Raw genomic sequence first — 21,909 nt, forward strand, 5'->3', positions numbered from 1 at the left:
TATATTCAGAAGTAAACGAAAAATTATATGTAAATATACATAGGTGGGGAACTGAAATAAATATGTTCTGCGTAAGAGGCAATTCGTGATAAGGAAAAAGTTACACATTTTTGTTGTGTTTTAGAAATCCACATGCAAGTGTGAAACACAGGAGCATTTTTTAAAATGGTCTGGAAGGATACACACCAAATGGGTAACAGGTTATCCCTTGAAGGTAACTCCCGGATTTGACACCCCTAAGCCGTTCCCTCCAGTCCTACCCCAATCAGGCTAAGCCCACCTTTTGGTCTGTGGGTCCTCTGCTCTCCACAGTCCTTCCCCAAAACAGCACCTAGTGTGGCCACCCTGGCGCAATATGCTCCCAGCAGAAGTAGTAACTAACCTCCACGGGCTGGCAATAAGTGCTGCAGAGTGGCCGGTGGGAAGGAAAGGGATTCTCCCAGTCACAATTCTATCCCAAGTTTCAGAGTGCAAAAGTGGTGGAGATTCAGGGGTATCTTTTATGTTTTTCGGGTCCTTTACTCCACAGATATCAGTGATCACCTGTGCTGTGTTGGGTACTCGATAAACACAGAGGCTCTAGCGGTGATGAAGTTGACCTGACCCCTGCCCTCATGCTGCTCTCACTTACCCTGTGGTAAGAAGAAATGATTTCCCAACCCCCAAGTCTTTGGAAACCAAGGAATGAACACAGATTTTGACAGCTTTGCCTAAGGATCATCTGAAGACTGAAAATAAGCCTTTTACCAGAAAGCAGTATGCGGAGCAGTTTCACTTCACTGACATTAGCTTCTTGCAACAATTTGAACCATTTTTTTCCTCTCTTCCAGTAAAACTCATACTATATAAATGGTAAGTACACATTGCAAGTGCTATTTTTTCTTTCCATCTCTTTCTTTCTTTCTTCCTTCCTTCCTTTCTTCCTTCCCTCCCTCCCTCCTTTCCTTCCTTCCTTCCTTCCCTTCCTTTCTTCCTTCCTTCCTTCCTTCCTTCCTTCCTTCCTTCCTTCCTTCCTTCCTTCCTTCCTTCCTTCCTTCCTTTCCCCTTTGCACATTATATGCTTTTGTGAAGGCACCTTTTCGTTATGCTTGTGTTGGTGGTGGGAATCCTAGAAGGTCTCTGACCTCCAGTCCTGCTCACCTGCTGTTAGTTCCTGGGACTCACTTCCTCCCTCTTGTCAAGTGGGATTTACACAAGCTGTTAGCTTTTTCTTCCTGCTTTTCACTCAGTTCCCGTCTATTCATAATTCACAACTCAGCCCATTTGTCACTTCCTGGGGGAGAACATTTTTCGACCTTCTTTCCTAGGTCAAATATTCCTACTATATGCTCACCCAGTGTCATAGCTAGCCCTGCATGAGATGCATCCCATTTGAAATGTCACATTTGCTTGTGTCGTCATTTGACTACTACCTGACTCCCCCAGTAGGCTGTACTCTCCATGAGGACAAGTCAATTTTTGCTCACCATTTTATCTCGTGACTACCACAATGTGGGCACTTAAAAACTATTCCATAAATATATCTGTTGAATGCATTAAGCAAACGAGGGCATTTATTTTAATGATCTGCTTCTTTTGCCCTAAATTTTAGTATTCTTTCCAGGCCTAAGAGCAGTTAATCAATTAATGTATTTTTTCATGGACTTTCAATTGTGGCTCTTTATCCCTTTAGGATAATTCCTGGTGAGGCAGCCTTTCTTTGATTCCTAAATGTTTAGTGAGGTTGGTTTATTTGCTTGTCAATGATTTTCACTGCCTTATTCAAATTTAAGTGATCCAGTAAGATCACCTAAGGGAACTCACATTTTTATCTCCTTCTCCAACTTCTCTCCAAAAGAACAGCAGCCAGTAAAATTCCAATTCAGAGTGCCAGTGTTTTCACGTAGCAGCCGTGGGAAACATGGAGAGCTTAATAAGGTCTTGAGAACAGTTACTGAGTTGAAATTGGCATTTATTTTTCCTTCCAACAACCTTTCTCTATGAGACCTTGACTATCAGTAATTGTCACATTTGGAGGCCATCTAGAAAGAAATGGGGCACTGGCTTCGCTTTTCTCTGAGAAGTCAAACAGCTCATAAAGTTGGTCATTTGGGTTCTTTTATGAGATAAAAATTTTCTTTCCACCAACTTTTCTTTCTGAGGATAGGCACGGCAGTGAAATTTCAATTTGAAGTTTGAGAGGCTGTGGGAGTGTGCCACTAAGATGAACTTCAAAAATCAGGAAATAAGGAGGATTGGATTTTCTACCACAAGTTAAAATCTACAAAAAGGATAGAATGAAGGAAAGCAGAATTTTACAGAAGAGGAAGATGAGGGTCAGAGTATAAGAAAGAACTCAAAAATCACACAGCTAGTAAGTTATAGAGTGAGACTTTATCTCAGGCAGGCTGTGTGCCCAGTTCGTGGCCATTACCCCCATAAAGACCCATGTAAGTACATAAAGCTAAATCACTATCTGCTTATGGTAGAGATGGATGCATCATACTGTCATAATTTAACGTACTATAAACTATCATGATCACCCAATTAAATTTCGTGCTCTAATCCCATGCTCACCAAGCAAACTGCAGATAATAATTTGGTATTGTATGGTGAGGTAGCAATATGTTGATTAAAAGGAATACATACCGGCCCCCCTTATAAATGATATTTCTTAACATAAAGTAATAAATTGCCTTCTGCTATCTTATTCATCAGTCGCTTGTGAGTTTAATTCAATGGAGTCCATTCTAGAGACTGGAGGGTCATGAGAACCTAGCTTAGGACCACAGCTAGTGACGGCCACCCTCTGAAAATGTGTCTGATGGACCAGCTGGCTTCTGAAAGATAAAACACATCCCTCTGTGGTGGTTTGTACCTCTTCTGCTCCCCACAAAATTAGACAGAGTTCATTTTAAGTTCACTGGGTATACACTGGAACCTTGGTGAGGTCTTATTATGGAAGATAACAGAATTCAAATTGCTTACAATTTTTGTCAAATCATCTTTCTCTCTAGAGCAAAGAGGTCAAGAAATGTCCAGTTTGGAGTGCTCATTAGTGACCAACGAGTTCACAGAGAGCTGAGTTGAGATACAGAAAGATCAATAAATGTAATGAGGGTGACAAAGGGCCCTCGACAAACTTTTGTTGCATTAAATTCCCGTATGCGTGTTCATGTCGAGTTGGATTCTTTCTTCAAACCCACACTCTGATAACTATTTGCAAGTACAAGTTCAATTTGAGGCCAATGAATTCATACAGAGCGCAAAGAGAGTTTAGAGAATCACAAAATTCTTTGTGAATTAGGTCAATAAATTTAGCACGGGATCGTTTACATCAAAATGACAGTCACCTTTTAGGTGGATATTTTTTTCCTTCAGAACACTTTCCTAGTCCCTAGACATCAGAGAACATCTGAATTGGAGACAGAGGTCAGTGCATTAAATGTCAATTTTACTTTAAAAGTTTTCTTAGATCATAAAATCAGAGGACTGGAAGGAATCTTTGGGGTCATCTAGTCTATTCTCAAACTCAAGTATAGAAACCCTGGGGTGAGAGGCAGCAGGAAATGAAGGCAGGGGGGTTTGGTTTTACTCAACGCTATTTAATTTTAAACATTAGTCTTATACTGAAGTAAGCATACCTATATGATGGAGTAGAAGAAAAACAACAACAACAACAAAACCTTACTTTTCAAGGTAAGACATGCTATTCCTAAGAAATTGTATCTACTAGTGGACTACTTCCAGCTGTGGTCAAGGTCCTTTGAAGATTGAACAGATTCCTCTGTTCTATTTTGGTGGGAGAGTTTAATAAATACTGACCTAGTCTCACTTTACAGATGTGAAAATAGGCTCAGAGAGGGCAAGGGCCTTGGCCAAGGTCACACAGCCAACATTAGTAACTGAACTCAAGACTGGAACCCACCTGTCCAATGTGCCTTTTTTGCAGTCTAGCTGGCTGCTTCTGCATGTCAGCAGCTACTTCACACTTGCTCCCACTCCCAGAAGAGCACCTTTCCCCAGATGACTGGATGCTTTCATAAGAGGAAAACAAACTTCAATGTCATGATAAATAACTTTTATTATATACACTCAGTGGTTCTTCTGTTCCTTATAGTTATTCAAGGTTATTCATGTCCAGAGAAGTGAAAAATAACATAGCAGGTTTGAATACAAAGATATCTGGGTTCTGCATCACAGGGGAGTTGTTCATCCGTGAAACAGAAATAAGGGCCCTGGGGGTGGTAGATGAGAGTAAAAGGGACCAAATATATGGTGATGGAAGGAGAACTGACTCTGGGTGGTGGACACACAACGTGATATATAGATGATGTATTACAGAATTGTACTCCTGAAGCCTATGTAACTTTCCTAACAATTGTCACCCCCCAATAAACTTTAATTTAAAAAGAAGAAGAAAGAAAGAAGGGCCATTGAAGCAGCATTTCCCAACCTATGGTCCACACATCTCCTGAGTCAGAAATATCTGTGATGTTTGTTAAATATGCGAGCTTTGGGGCCTCACCTGACTTACTGATGGAGAACCCTGGGGACAGAGCCCAGGAATCTGCAAGTTTAACCAGTTCCCTCAGTGGGTTCTTACATGCCTTGAGACTGGCAAAACACCATCTTCCATACACTAGAGGAGAAGAGAGGGCAACGGTGGGTAAAATGTTACATTCATAGGTTCATATGGCAAAGCGCATCCATCTCCCAGCTCTCATTTGATTAAAAAAACTACCTGTGACAGGTAGAGCCAGGGAAGATATCTGGATTTGCAGATGAAGAAAATGAGGGTCAGCTGATCAAATGGGTTTTCAGCCAAACATGAAAAGCATCTAGATAAACACTCCTAAACCAACCACAGCTGGTATAACAAGGGTAATGTGACAGGCAGATGGCGAGGAGGGGATAATGTCATGTGTCTGCCAGTTTCATTCAGCCACCTTTTCCCTATATATAAATTGGGAATTACATTACTTCCGATGAAAAAGAAAGAAGGTTTCACAAAATATAAAATATAAAAGCATGTATAACTGCATAACATTATTATCATTATACTTCCAATTTCCTACACATTCTGCAATTGTTATAAGTTAGCATGATATCAAGGAAACAGCATAGGAGAAAAAGAAAAACATTGATTTCTACAAGAAACTAACTGGGAAATAGAAAATAGGCTGAAAACAATTATTTTGACACTTAGTATCTTTCACAAATGCAAACACACAAACAAAGTCACTCATCAGAGAAAAACTCAAAATTGAAACACAGGTAAGTATGATCTCTAAGATTTAAACAAGATTTGGAGGAAGGGCACTGCAGAAAAGGGTGTCTGTGTCTCCGTCCAAGACAGACTTGTGAGGAGGGAAATAAAGAGCAGTTGTGTGGAAATCCATGAACTTGAAGTGGAATCACACCGGGAAGCAAGTGGAAAGAGGAGGCCAGTAGAAGGGATTGGTCCTCACCGCGTACCACCATGTCTGGCCAGACAAAATGGTCTTGTCCACACGCAAGTGCCTGAATTGGCTCAGCTTCAGGGACATCAGAGGTGGAGCACTTCATCTCCTCCCCTGCCACCGTGATTCCCTCAACCACGGAACCTCTCCATAGTGACCTTCAGGTGTTCACCGCAGCTCTTTTTCACTGAAATCTGAAGAAATGTCCATTCTAACGTAGCTGAGGAGGACCCGTGCTCGTGCTGCAGAGGAGAGTTACGTAAAGGAAAGGGAAGAGAAGCACCAACTTAGCCTCATGGTTAAGAGAACAAGCTTTGTGATCTGGAGCAAGTTCATCTTTCTCTACGAGAAGGTCCATTTTGTTGAAGAGGAAGTGATACCAACGTCATGGGCCGTCCATGAGGATTAAACAAAACACATGTGAAACACTTGGCATAATGTCTGACACCCAGTAATTGCTCAGTCATTGGTAGTATTCTTGTTAGACCTCAGGAAGAAGGTTTTTTTTTCAAACAAGAATATGGTTTTTGTTGCTTTGGGTTCTCAAAATTTAGCAGCTGAAAAGAAAACTGGTAAAACCACTCATCGTGACCTACTTTTGTTTTCTTAATCCTCATGAAAAATGTCCACCCAGGGAAGTGACATGGCTTTTTCATCATAGATCACAAAAATCTCTTAATGTGAAACAAACAGGCTGATCAAAGTTGTCCATTTTTTTTATCGCCTGTATTTCTGGATTCAAAGGTCATTCATATAGATAAGGCTTTTCCTCAGACTAAGACAAGTTTAGGTGAAAAATATTGGCTTCTATCTTCTGATATTTCTTTAATAAACTTGCATCAACTGTGCAATAAAAAGTTGATTTAAAAGTAATATAAGAAAAGAAATAAAATTGGCTTCCAATAAATGAAGTATTTATTTCTTTTTCCATCTGTTCTCTCAACTGAAGGACAGTTGAATGAACTAAAAAGAAAAAAACATGGATACAAGGATGTCTGATAGGATTTTTGTACTTATTTGCAAGGTTGCAAAAAGGGAAAATGAAACTGTATAACAAGGTGGATATAATTATATGCTCAAATCAACATATACTCGCCATTGCAAATTCTGCTCGGTCTTTTCCCTTTGCTGCCTCATGTTCATTTGGTTTTATCATTTCTTATACAAATTTATCTGAATAAATTAAAGGTACCAGGTGGCCTTTTCATCAGAGTATAGTCATACAGAGATCATTGGCCAAATGCAATGTTCCTTCCTTTTTTGAGCCCCTGGAAACATTTTCACCATTTGACATGCAAGAATCTTCACTCTTATAACAATCAGTGTAGAGAGAAGGCATCGTAATCAGGGAAATTGACTCCCCTCCTAAAAGCCATCTGTGTATAACGACTCCCTGTAGCAACGGTGAAGTCATAAGCAATCGGGAGAGTTGCTCAAGCTAAGAGAAAACGAAAATCACAGAACTGAGAATTGACAATAAAGTCAGCCTGGCCACAGAAGATCTAAAATCACTCAAGTTATAAAACATAGAATGATAAATTGTGCGTTACTTCATGCTTATGAAAGCTAACATATTTACCAGCGTATGCTAGGTTCCCCACTCCCTTTCTTTTGTTTTGATTTAAATACTAAGCAATACAAACATTTTCTGTTCCCTTAGTTTAATTGCTAACTAAAAGCTAGATTGGTTAGATGACTGAAGATTAGGAAGAAAGGGGAAATATTTAGAGGATCCTTCCACAGCTCTAAAATTGCTCTGTCTTTGGCCACATGGAGACAAAACAAGATAATCATAGAATTTTATTGTTGTGAGTCTGACCCCCTAGTTTTGCAACTGGAAGAACAAGCTTCTTGTCTCCCCTTCATCATCTTCCCAATGTCAACCAACTCATCTTACCATGTCCCCTATTTCAGGGGAGAGCATTTGCCAGCACCAGAGATCTGAGCATCATTTCTGTTGATCCACCTCTAAATATCTCTCATTGATAATCCACTTCCATCTCTCCCCATGATCTCTGTCCAGACCACGTCTTCATCATCTCCACCTTGGATGACTATGGTTGCATCCAAGATCTTACTCTGTCTCCATGGTCCCCACTTGCCCCATCTTGTATCCCCTCCTCAATGGGGAAGCCAGAGCAATGCTTCTAAAGAGCTCACTGCATTACTCCTGTGTTACATCCTTTGGGGATTATCACCACGCTTTAAATAATGCCCAGAGTCCATACCAAACTCACAAGACCCCTGATAACCTCTCCAACCACCTCTTTTCCATGTCTCCCACTCTTTTTGCACCCACCACCTTTCATTTCATTTAATTCCTCAAACACAACATGTTTTCTCTCACCTTCTCACATTCTGCTCCTTCTGCCCAAAATGCTCTTCTCCCCGCTCCTTCCTAGCCAACTCCTACTCATCACGACACTAGAGCTTAATTGTCATCTTCCACAGAAAACCTCGACGGCTCCAGCAGATGTGGTTCAGCACTCCCAAAATGTGTTTGTAAAACGCTCTTTACCACTGTAACAAAGCACTCGCCCTACTTTACTGTTATTGCTTGTTAGGTGTTTGTCTTCTCAGCCAGACTACAAGCATTACAACAGCCGGAACCAAGTCTATCTTGCTAATTTTTATATCTTTAGCACTTATGATACTTTATGTAATAGAAAAGGTGTTTAAATTGTATTTCTTTAATTAATTAGTTAAGTAGTTGCTCAAATTCTTAGAGAACTGGTAGTATATTTAGGACTACATAGCAGACTAATGATTTTGGCTTTACTAAATTTGGGGAATATTTTATTATTAACTTCAGGCTATTTATTTATTAAGTGAATATTATAGTAAATGTTAGGGCACAAATAACCATTGAGTATTACTTTACAGTGAAATTATAAAGCACTTCATTGCTTAATTCTAAACCCTGTCCTCAAAGTAGGTAATTTTTATAACCTCATTTTAAAAAATGAAATTGTTTTCTTCCTTTCTTCTATTTCAGTCCACCCCCCCCATCCCACCCCACTCCCGTCCACAGGGTTGAAGAGGGTTGGGAAAGCAACTCTTTAGAAACTAGACCTGTACAAGGAGGGATTCCTAATGGGAGAGCAGACCAACGAGGGTAAGGGGTTTGCCCGACTACGTTTGGCACAGTTTGGGAAACTAAGCAAATAAGTAAATATAGAAAGGACAATGGAAGCCCAATTTCTCACTACTGAAGAAGGAAAGTACAAATATGGAAAGAGGGAAGGGATTCAAAAGATCCCCATGGTGTAAATTGGAATCAGATGACATTTTGGTATCTTTTATCTGAACATCCATATCAAAAGTTTCCATTCAAACATTACCCCAAATCACGGTTTATGATTCAAAAAAACACACAACAAACTCTGGTCCTTATGTCTAGTGGCACTCTTTTTTACCATGGTACTGTAGCAGTTATCAAGAGGATTTTATGGAAAATCAGGATTGTCTTCATGACCACAACTAAATAAATAAAGCCTAAGCAACCTGTCCTGTGGGTTTTGAAAAGGTTATTCTTAATCTTGTTTTTTCCACACAGGGACTTTCTAGCAGTATGACTGTTGCCTTATTTGAAAAGCAGTACCCAAATACTTCATTTTAAATAGATTCACATTAACAAAATAATTTTTTTAGATTTTTTAGGGTTAACGTAAGTTTCTAAGTCAGCTTCCAGTCGTGTTTCATCTCCTTCACCTGCATTTTATTTGGTGTTTGTCTAAAGAAAGGAAAGAAAAAAGCAAGTATGAATTGTACTACTTGTACTAAGTCTTTGGGATTTATTGGTAAATTTATTTCAGGGTTGAGTGTTAGAAAAAGAAAAATGTTGTGTCTTAGGCTGAAGGTCTAAGTAATTAACTAATTTGACTTAATGATGACGGTCTGTCCACTCTTTGAAATGAATTTGCTTTGAAAACAAATGAAGAGCAGCTCTCTTCCTTTCCTCCACTAAGTGTTCAGGTGTGGCATTCTCAGGTGATCCTGCTGCTTTCCAGCTGGAGCAGTATGCTACTCTTGTGCTCCAATGGTTGGTTTATTCCTTTCTTGTATCCCCCAAAGTGGACACAAACAATTACATGTTCCCCAAGACATACTTAGTTAATTCCAGCTGATGATAGGAGACCAGAAACTTTGTAAATGGATGGTTTGATATTACTGCAAATAAAAATGGGGGAAGGGGACTGGGAAAAATAAATAAATAGATTGAAATTAGAGGTATCAGTGTAACGTCATGGTTTTCAACATAAGAGCCTGGGACAGGAACAATTTCAATGACTGAGGAACAACAGGAGAGCCTTTGAGTCTAGAACACAATGACCAAGGGGGAAGAGAAGGAAAAAATGAAGTCTTAGGCTTCCTTAAGAATCACAGAAAAATGAGACCCAAGAATCTATTTCACAAATTATTTTTAAGTATTCAAAAATGTAAATTTCCTCACCTTAAAAAAGGACTTTAAGAAACTAATGACCTTAAATGACCTCAGAAATATATCCAAATAAGAAACTGGGAGGAGCGGCTGGATAGCTCAGTTGGTTAGAGCGAGGTGCTCTTAACAACAAGGTCGCTGGTTCGCTCCCTGCATGGGCCACTGTGAGCTCTGTCCTCCACAACTAGACTGAAACAACTACTTGACTTGGAGCTGATGGGTCTTGGAAAAACGCAGTTAAAAAAAGAGAAAGAAAGAAAGAAAGAAAGAAAGAAAGAAAGAAAGAGAGAGAGAGAGAGAGAGAGAGAGAGAGAGAGAGAGACAGAGAGACAGAGAGACAGAGAGACAGAGAGAAAGAGAGAGAGAGAAAGAAAGAAAGAGAGAGAGAGAGAGAGAGAGAGAGAGAGAGAGAGAGAAAGAAAGAAAGAAAGAAAGAAAGAAAGAAAGAAAGAAAGAAAGAAAGAAAGAAAGAAAGAAAGAAAAACTGACCAACAAGGGAACACAATGGACTCCAGTTAGCACTGAATAAAATGGCCCAAGCTGACTCCTAACCATTGGTGTCTTCAGTTCTAGAGTTATTATAAAAGACGAGTGACCAGCATTAAAAAAATAAAATGTTTACTATTTTTTTCTTAAAAGAATGCTAATATGATTTGAGGCAATCTGCTCTTGTGGGTTGTCATTTAGATTAAGTTATATAGACATGAAAGTTTATATAAGTAATTTGAGTGGTAAATACCATTGTCATGACCAATTGTCCAATTACACAATAGTCTTCCTTTAGTAGTTAGAAACTGCACTAATACTATTGAGAATAAATATTCCTGCTAAAATCATTGTAAAACACAAAAATACTAGACTAAAATTTGTACTTTATTATTTAGTTAGATGAGTCAAGAGAAATCTTGTCTAATGAACGTGGAAACTAAAAGGAGGCATATCCTTAACAACTGTGATAAAAACTGTATTCCCCTTCTGGCCAATGCTTTTGTCCTCAGGTTGCAAATCCTTTAACTTGGTGACTTAATGATCAAAAGTGACAGAGGAAGCTTTGGTTTCTTCCAATTAAAGAAGATTTACCTTTGGTTGATATAATCGTTCTATTTTGGAAAAGTGTTACTGCAGTGATTAAAAATATATTAAGAGGTGCAACAAGTGTTGGCAAGGGTGCAAAGCAAAGAAAACCCTTGTGCACTCTTGATGGGATTGCAAATTGGTGCAACCACTATGGAAAACAGTTTGGAGCTTCCTGAAAAAAATTAAAAATAGAACTACTGTGTTTCCCCAAAAATAAGACATAGCTAGACAATCAGCTTTAATGCGTCTTTTGGAGCAAAAATTACTACAAGACCCAGTCTTATTTTACTATAATATAAGACTGGGTATAATATAATATAATATAATACAATAATATAATATCAGCTCTTATATTAATTTTTGCTCCATAAGTTTCATTAGAGCTGATTGTCTGGCTAGGTCTTATTGTTGGGGAAACAGGGTACCTTATGACCCAGCAATTCCACTTCTGGGTACTTATCCGAAGAAATCCAAAACATTAATTCAAAAACATATATGCACCCGTTTCCTGCAACAGTATTTACAATATCCAAGATATGGAATCAACCCAAGTGCCCATCAAGAGATGAGTGAATAAAGAAAAGGTGGTATATATATACAATGGAATATTACACAGCCATAAAAAAAGAATGAAATCTTACTATTTGTGACAACATGGATGGACCTAGAGGATATTATGCTAATTGAAATAAGTAAGACTGAGAAAGACAAATACCATATAATCTCACTTTGATGTGGAATCTAAAGAACAAAATAAACAAACAAACAAAACAGAAACAGACTCATAGACATAGAGAACAAACTGATGATTGCCAGAGGGGCGGGGGTTTGGGAAGCTGGGTGAAAAAGGTGAAAGGATTGAAAAATACAAATTGGTGGTTACAAAAGAGTCACAGGGATGTAAAGTACAGCATAGAGAATATAGTCAGTAATGTTGCAACAACTATGTATAATGTTAAGTGGGTACTAGACTAATCAGGGTTATCAGTGCATAAATTATATGAGTATAAATGTCTAACCAATATACGGTACACCTGAAACTAATATAAAATAACATTGAATGTCAACTGTAAGTGAAAGAAAAGAAAGGAAGGAAGGAAAAAAGGAAGGAAGGAAGGAAGGAAGGTAGGAAGGAAGGAAGGAAGGAAGGAAGGAAGGAAGGAAGGAAAGAAGGATAGAAGGAAGGAAGGAAGATTAAGAGGGAGATACTTAACCACTGTAGTAGGAAAGGTCTTGACAGAAAACAGACGGCATACACCAACTGGGTAATTTGAGACAAATTCAGTAAAAGGAACCTTTACAAAGCTGTAGGCAGAGTGTGGAGATATCAACAAGGCAGAACCCCAGGAACAGCAACAGCATGAAGATCAAGACAGGCAAAGAATGGTTTAGAATCCAGAGAGTGAAGATGCACAGAGAAGCAGGGACACAGCCAACCCAGGGACAAGCAGGGAAGGAACAAGAGGAATAAATTCCCCAATCTCAACCTACGCCTGCCTTCTGGTCTCCCTATTGGCCAAATCTAACCTGCAGCTGGAGAGTTCACTGATGCAGACCATGTAGGTCATCCTTCCATGGCAGAGGGCAGACAATATCCAGCACGTGACCTTTGCAAATATCAGAATGATGTTGAAAATTGATGCATTACATGGTGTGCCTTAGTCCTCCACAGAAATGCAACTGAATTGTGAGTCTTTCGTGAAAGGCATGGCAATCACCTCCAGACCAGATGTTTCCCCTGCATTATCATAATAGTCATTTGGGGGTTATCTTACTGGTTTGAGCTGTCTAGCATCCATTTGCCCTCCACTTGGAATCAGCACACTCAGACACCTTAAGGTGTCTACCCTTTCTTCCTGCACCCCCTTTGTTTGAGAAAAGCTGGTGCTACTCCAGACTTAAGGATGAGCGAGGCAGAGGGCTCTCTGTGATCAGTGTAATCACATCCCTCAAACTACAGTTGACTATCAGAGATAGGTGTCAACCAAATGGATCCAAAAAGACTGAATCCTGTTGACTACTGGGGAAAGTGACACACTTCTCTCCGCTAGTATGAATGAGCAAGCATTCAGCCTTAGGGTCACAACAGGAAATGCTTGCTGAAAATGGAAGCAACACCAAAAAATAAAAATGAGAAAGAAACCATATTTTATTCTCACCCTATCAAGCCTCATCCTATCACTGTTCCCTTCTATAACAGAAGACAATAAATGCCCTTATTGATTGTCAAGCTTTCTGTTGTTTACATCTGAGAGGTGTCTCGTCAATACAGTTGACTGTACCAAGGCTGCTGGCTGCTTCCAGCAGAAATAACTACTTTCTACATAGTCTCAATTAATGTTCTTGAAAATGCCTGCTTATGGCATATCATTAATAACTTCGAGCAGCCTACTGAGAAGCCTTAATGTTTATATGTTAATACCTAAAACTATTTTAATTAGAAGAAATGTTTAGATTAGCCAATAATAATTTAATGGATGATTAAAATACTCTTCTTTCTACATTCTGAAAATATTTCCTGAGGACTTACTATGTACTAGACATGGGGGATCTAGGAATGACTAAGCCATCGCATCACCAAAGTGTTCATTTGAATTCAGCATAGACATATCAAGACGCTCAGCTTACACCAAGTGATATCACATCATTGAAGAATACACACAATGTAGGGAGAACTCAGTAAAAGGAGCTATTAATTCTACTGTGATACAAGAAGTCTGATAAGCTTCACAGCCTTTTAAGAAGGGCCTTGACATACACCGGGGGTCTTGGGCAAGGAAGATGGACAGTGCACAGAAAGGTTCAATGAGGCTTCAGTAACACAGAGTAGCAGTGTGATTAAGGAGCGTTTCTTGGCTCTCCATCTTTTCCTAGTTATGTGATCATGGGCAAGTCACTTAGCCTTCTCTTTCCTAACATGTAAAACAAGACTAGTAACAGTACCTTGTTCCTACTCGTTAGTATTCAAAGTCCCATTACATGTAAAATGTCCATCACTCAAAAAAAAAATGTTATTATTAGAAGAGAGATCATTGATTAGGCTGAGAAGGCAGGCTGGTGCCAGATTGTGAAAATCCTTATGCGCTCTGCTACATGATTGGATTTTATATTAACATAATGCAGCTAATATACACTGAACACCAAAGACTTCAAGTAGACACAAACAGGTTTGTATCTTAGAAGAAGAGTATGACACCTTGAATTGCAGTGAGGAGAGACTAAAGGCAAAAAAACAAACAAACAAACAAAGAAAAAACTAGACTGTGACAATAGTCCTTACAAGGGATGGATGATGAAGGCATGAGGGCCTTAACCAGAGCAGTCACAGAAAGGACGGAGAAAAGGTGACAGAAATGCACAGGTAAGGGATCAAGAATGATTGCAAAGTTTCGGTGGATGCTGGTGCCTTTCATAAATAAAGATAAGTGAAGGGGGAATTGGTTCCCAGGAGAAAACAACAAGCTCAAATTTGGGACCTGCTCATTGTGAGCTTTCTGTATACTACACATACGGAAAATCCCAGAAGCTGCTGGAAATACAAGTTCAAGAGAGAGTTCCAGGCAGGAGATAGATGGGAGAATCAACTACAGACATATTACAGCAAAAGAAAGGGAGATGATGGGCCTGACCAACAACAAGGCTAATCCCATGAAAAACAGGAAAGCAAAAAGGAAGAACCAGCAAAGGAGACTTAGAAGTAACCACCAGTGTGGTAGAAGTTAAGCCAGAAGAAAGTAGAGCTCTTAAAAACAAGGAGAGGCAAGAACTTCAAGGAGTAGGACACGGAGAGAGAGAACTTCGGCTACATAACCATTCAAAGGACACCACTGCGCTTGAAAACAGTAACCATTTTAAGCCCCAGAGAGAGAAAGTCCAGGGAGGTGACAGAAGCAGAACCAGACTTCCGTGACTCAGGGCAAGGAGAAGAGTGAGGACCTGGCACCAGCGTGAAGGGCCCCCCTCTTTCCAGGAGCTGGCTGGCAACTCTCCCAGGTTTCCCTCACTTTGAAATTCTGAGACCTTAGAGTCAGACCCTGTTATCACTAAACAATGTGTTTCATGGGGCTGTCTTGTTCCTTCGCATTCCTCAAAATGGATCTTTTATAATCAGAAATGCTTGTGTTTGAAAAACCAGGCAGTCACAGGTAGCATTCTGTTTGACTTTCTTCGAACTTTCCTCTCTTCCCCTTGTAAAAACTTTACTCACGACAAGGAGCAGTGATTTAAGAGTTACATTTCCAGTTCCTGAAAATAAAACACTGATGAGGTCTTATTCATTCTTAGGTCATCCTCAGGAAATACTGAATAGTTAAAAAGAATTTTATGTAATTCAAGCAATATGGAAGCTCTCCAGGTATACTAGTATATTGACACCATCGTTCATATTTATGGCTCAGGAATGAGAGGGCAAAACTTATTTCCAAAGTTCTTATTAACCTTAATAAGAACTTTGAATATAAGAAAGAGATAAATATTTAGTCCATTCTATAGAGAAATAGAGGTCCAGAATCCAAAAGGAGCTCAGTGTCCAGAGTTCACAACAGAGATTTCTGAGCATGATTCACTGAAACATTAAAGTTTAACCAAGTGTGTGGTCCATGGACCACTTGTATCTACGTTTGGTCCTTTCTTTTTTCTTTCTTTTTTAGAAATGCACATTCCTCGGGTCCTCTTCAGTCCTACTGATCTGTTCCTCTGAAGGTGAACCTTGAACTGTGAATTTTCAAAAAGGCCACAAGAGATTCTGATGCATCTTGGCGTTTCAAAAATATGAAAAGATCTCCAGTGACTCAGCAAGAATAATATTTATTGAGCATCTACCATATGCCAGTTATTCGTTTTCGCTCTGGAAAATACCAAAGGGCATGGCATGTTTCCTGCCCTGAAGGAGTTTTACCGGACTTATATACCATTGTTTTCTTTGTTTACAACCCCTAGATTTGGGCGTAGCACTAGCAATCACACAGCTCTGCTGACTGGCTCATGGGTATGCACTAGACAGCTGGCCAACAATTCTCTCTGCTCTGCCTCTCTCTCTAAAGCAATAAAGTAAGATACAGAAATTGTAGGCAGTTCGTGATGAATGCTGGTGCTGATCAATTAGGATTATCAGATTTTGGAGTGGTCGCCACTTTTGAATATAAGAAAGAGATAAATATTTAGTCCATTCTATAGAGAAACAGATGTCCAAGATCCAAAAGGAGCTCAGTGTCCAGAATTCACAACAAAGATTTCTGAGCATGATTCACTGAAACATTAAAGAACATCAAGAGAAGCTGCTGCTGGTAAAACAAGATGAGAAACACTAGAAAGGAATAGCCACAGAGAAGTCAACTTGGTAATGACAGCCATACAGCAAAACTCTTAATTTATACCTAGTATGTGCAAGGTTAGCTTCTAAATGTTTTAATACATTATTTCATTTTATTCTCAAAATAATCTAGTGAAGTCAGGAAACTTATTGTACCAATTTTACAAATAAGAAACCTGAAGCTCAGTAACTTGCCCAAGGTCAACAATTAGTAAGTGGTTTGAACCTGGGATTGAACCCTGGGAGACTGACTATATAATAGTGTACTATTTCTTTATGAGTTTAGGGACCAGAATGGCTTGTTAATAAAATTGGCCTGTTGTCTTAGCCACTACATGAAATGAGAAACGGGATAAATCAGTGAGAATCAAAGTAAGATGGGGGAAGCATCTTACCAAATGGTATCAGATGTCCCTAAACAGATCAGAAAATAGTATATTTAATGTCACATTGTTTAATGAGCAGTGAGTTGTAGCAGTTAACAATATGGGATTTAGAATCAGATGAATTTGGCTTCAAATCCTAGCTCTGCCACAACTTCGCTGTGTGGCTGTTATTTAAACTCTCTGATACTTGGTTTCTGTCTTTAATGGGAATATTAATACCTAGGTCATATGGTTGTTTAAAGATTAAATAAGATAATGTATTTGAAAATCCTTAGGGCAGAATTAAAGTGTGCACTCAATAATTAATCAGAAAAGATACTTTACAAAGCTGAGGTATTCTAATTGAAGAAGAAGGGATATAGAACGTTTTTGTTGTTGTTGTTATACCTGTGGACCAAATGGTTCATTACCACTGATTTGACAGATACACATATGTGCATGGATAACCTTATCAGCTAAATGTTTCCTGTGGGAAGACTAAAAGCGAAGGCTGTTGAATTAAGTTGATAACTATGTAGATACATTTTGCCCTAAGAAGTGCTGACAGCTCAAGTGAACTCAACTTATGTGCCAGTCAGAGTCCTCCAAGCAGCTTTAGAGCTGGCTTTCGAAGTACTTCTTAGACTCAAAAGCTTTAATGCTTCCATATCCATGGCATGTCTTGGAGCATATCCATAAGTGTTGCTTTTCCCCAAAGCAGTAAATCTGGAGTTGCAAGATTATTGTGCCTATCTTAAAAAAAAAAACAAACCTGAAAAATTTGGGGATTTTAACGCAAATTCATCAGTGACACTGTAGTGTTGGACTTTAAAGATGGAGCTAAAGAGGATGTGAAAAACATTCATTCTCGACTCCTTTGTAGAGTAATGTGACACATTTTTGGAGGACAATTTGGCAAAGTATCTTAAAAAAATTAATGCACTTAAAATGTATTTACAAACAATTTTTTAGCAAATTTAAAACATTCGCTGTGATCCAGCAAGCTAATTTCTAAGATTCTATTGCAAAAAAAGCTTACACAAACATGCAAAGATATATATCAAAGGATGTTCCTGGAAATAACGTAATAAATTTCCATCAATAGAGAAACGATTTTTATAAATTAGAGTGTCTCCATTAAATAAAATGTCATGGGACTAATAAAAAAATGAGAAAGACACGTGTCTACTGACCTAGAAATATGCTGTTATATTAAGTTTAAAAAATTGTAGAACATGAAAAATACATAATATAGTCTCTTTTGTTTAAAAATATGTCATATGAGTGTGCATATATATATATATGTAGCTATATATTAATGTTTATATGTATATTATCTGCAAGTACACTAGTTTTAACGGTGGTTATTCCTGGAACAATGGCATTGGCATATGGCTTGAGGAAATGGGGTGAGGGACAGGCAGGTTTTACTTATTATTGCATCATCTTTGGTATTGTTTGAATTTTTAACAATAAGCACTTATAACTTTTGTTACTAAAATTGTTTTTTTCCTGAGAACCATCAGTGATAAAAGCCATAGCAATGCATCTTAAAATCTTCTTCCCGTAGGCATCCACGCCAGTCCCATCCCATGGCTCCTCCACTGCCCCTTTCCCCCCACACTTTTAGGAAAACTCCTTTTGCTCCAGCATGGGTGCCTCTCGTCTTTCCCAACTATCCTCTGGCTTCTCCTGTTTTTGTCTCCTTCCTCCCTTTTCCCCAGTTTCATCACCAACCCCCCCCCAAATCAGACCATCAATGCAGAAAACCTCTCAGAGGGAATGGGAAGAGAAGATCCAAATGCCTTTTCCTCGGCAAAACAAAACCACAACCCCTCTTTACTGAGCAAGAGAAGTCTGAGAACACCAATATACTAACAAGTACTGTTCCATCATACTCCTCTCTCTCTCTCTCTCTCTCTCTCTCTCTCTCTCTCTCTCTCTCTCTCTCTCTCTCTCTCTCTCTCTCTCTCTCCCTCTTTCTCTCCCTCACTTGAGTCCCACAAAACAGGAAATGTGACTTCATTATTAAATCCCCAGAACCTACCACATACCCAACTCATAGTAGGTGCTCAATAATGTTTGTCGAATATATGTTTGAACAAGTCACACCCTCAAGCAGCTTATACCCTGTTAGGGAGGCATATAATCTTAGTTATTCTTTAGCATCACAGGTGCTGCTGACTCATCTTACCTGAGAGGCAACGGCAGCATTAAACAACCAGCCACCAATAAGTAAAGTGTCGCTCCTGCACAGCCCTGCCTGCTAGTACCGGCTGTCAGCCAGGGAACCCAGCCGAGCTGTGCTTAGCAACCAGTCCCTTCGCTATCTATTTTGGTTAGCTATGTCAAACGTTATTCTAACTTCATTCCATCAGTGGCTTCACGTCGTGAAAGAAAGACACCGCAAAGAGATGAGAAAACAAAATCAAATATTTGTATGTTCAACACCTCGAAAGGCGGTTCCAAAATGCCTCTCTTCTTTCCCGTTGCAGCTGCAGCTGCACTGCGCTCTTGTTTACAACCCATGGGGGAAGGTTCTGTTAAACAGAAGGAAGGTGTCTTTGACCTTCATCTCCCTGGAATGAGAAATACAGAGCAGCTGTCTGTTTACCACGTTGACCTCATTTCCATGACATTGAACAACTCATTTGGGAAGCATGAAAAATAGGGTTGAGTCACTTTTTTTTTTTTTTCCCTAAGACTTTATTGAAGACACTGGACCCTTAGTGAGTTGAAGGATGATTGAAATGGTCTGGCCACAAATGTTCATTAGGTGGACACGGAAAGATGCTCAGCCTCCAAATCAGGAATAAAGTACAGCACACAATTTGTATATTTTTGTCTTTCTGTGCCATTACTCCTACATGGTATTTTGGCTCATAGTTTCCAGAGAGAAGCCTCTGAATGCAAATGGATGTACATGTTCCCCCAAAATAACTAAGGCTAAGGTGGAGACCTGGACCAACAGCAGCATGTTTATTTTTCCGGGCTTGGTGCATTCCACCTTCATCCACTTGAGTCCATACTTGACCGAGCCAGACCACATGACTTCCCTAAACGCAGCTCCCTGGTAGGATCTTTATTATTTCACCTGTTCCATGAAACCTCAATGAAAATGGAAAGAAGCCCTGCTGTTTTCATTCAATAAATTGTCTTGTGTCTCAAATGAGTCTTCATCTCAACATGAACCGTGCCTAATGCCAGCTTGACCCAGGGGCACCACTGAAATTATTGACTCCGTGCCCCTCATTTACAGAGGAAGCAAATTAGGACTAAAGAGGGAAGGAGTTACCTATGGGCACAGTTGGTGGCAGAGCAGAAAGTAAAACTAAAAGGACTCCCTGCTCAATTTTGTTCCCAGTGGAGCATATGGCCTCTTGGTCCTGCCTTGAATCGCAACAGCAATCATCATAATGAGGTATCAGTTCAATGTATTTCTATTAATGCCTCCCTCCTCTGACCTCAGAATGGGCTAGGCTTCTGTGAGAGACACAGAAAAAAGCATAGGTCTCAGTCACTGCCCTCAAAGAGCTCATTTCAGAGATAAAAGTCATGCACTTCTGAGGGGGTAAATGAGGAGTGTCTACTAATGAGTATAGATTTTTCCTTTCAGGATGATGAAAATATTCTGGAATTAGATCATAATTGCATGGCAGTGAATATACTAAAAAACCTGTTAATTGTATACTTTAAAAGAGCAAGTATTTTGTTATAGGAATTATCTCATTCAAAAAGTTATGCATTTCAAGTAATTGATAAGGGATCCGAAAATCTAGTAGCAAAAAAAGACTTGTACTAAATGGAAATCAGAAAGGCAGCCTAGCATGTGCTGATACTTCATGGAAAAGCAAGAACTTAAATATGACATTTCAGTGGATGGCAATCACAGGAATGAAGGTAGGAACGTAGGCAGGAATAATGGGGAAACTTTAAGGAGAAAGATGGGTTATACTAAATGGTGTCTTCACATTCTTTGTCAGAAAAGATACTATGGTAGCAGATACATAGTCATTTTTATAAGTATCTTTTCAACTTTTGTTATAACTAAATAACTCCAGAATAATGCCAAACAATAAGCCACTTGTGATTATTTTCTAATGATTCAACCAATGATTCAGTCTGAAAAATATAAATAAGGGAACAAATTTTGGCTCTGGATACTTGCCCAGCCAGGAAATCAATGGGCGCTCCAAAGCAAAACTCTTCACAAAGTTTTTATGAGTCACGAAAAAGAATTGTAGGAGGTGTAGGTGCAGGCTGAGCTTAGAGATACATAGCCGAAACTGAAGGAGGGACTGGTCGTTATCCCATGATTTACACAACGTAAACATACAATCCTGGTTTTCCAGGCCAAAGCTTAGGATTTTTGTAGAGTCCATGGTTAATTTTAACTAGGAAGAACATGTGAAGGATTGACTCTGCATTGTAGGGATTTGAACATAGAATTGTTCAAACCCCAAAGAGCATTTACGGACATGTCTTTTTGGTGTATCTAGAATTTGTTCCCTCTTCTTTCATTGCCATGTGAGGAACCACCCCTTCTCTGCAATAGGTTCATGTGGTTCAGACTGACTCCAGGCTTGGCCAATGATCTTATTCCCCAGGCCTTGGCCAAAGTTCAGACATGGGCACATGCCCCCAAGTCAGCCTGCCATTCTGGAACTTTTGATAACACATTTTTGGAGAGAAATGTCCTTTTGCCCAAGGATTTCTAACTTAACAAACGCTAGCCTGCAGCTGCTGGGAACCATCCACTGAAAGGACCTCCTGGAGATCGAAGCCAATACACAGCCAAGAGATAGAAAATCAGATTTCTGGCAACTGAATCTGAGCTCCTTGATCCGAGTATATCTGAAGCCATTGCCCTTGGATTGTTCCGATACGTGAACAAATACATTCCTCTCTGCTTAAGTCATTTTGGACATGATTTCTTCAATTTCAATAAAAAGTCATGATAAATACAGCATCCGATCCAAACATATAATTTTCCAGGTGAGGAACTGAGGTCCAGAGAGAGCTAAGAACTTGCTCAAGGTTGCACAGTAGTCAGTACTAGATATAAATGCAGATACCTTAGATCTTAATCTAATGTCTTTTTCCAATACTGTCACTAAATGTTCGTTTTGTAAACAATTAGACATCCGAAGCTGAGATGTCACCTGTAAGCAAAAGCTGTACAATAGAAGCATTGGTTTACCTGCCTCTAAAATTACACATTTGCTTTTAGAACTCCAAAAAGCATCAAGCATCAGCAAACACCCAATGGCTCCC

The sequence above is a fragment of the Rhinolophus ferrumequinum genome, chromosome 24, assembly GCF_004115265.2.
Source record: "Rhinolophus ferrumequinum isolate MPI-CBG mRhiFer1 chromosome 24, mRhiFer1_v1.p, whole genome shotgun sequence".
Classification (NCBI taxonomy): Eukaryota; Metazoa; Chordata; class Mammalia; order Chiroptera; family Rhinolophidae; genus Rhinolophus; species Rhinolophus ferrumequinum.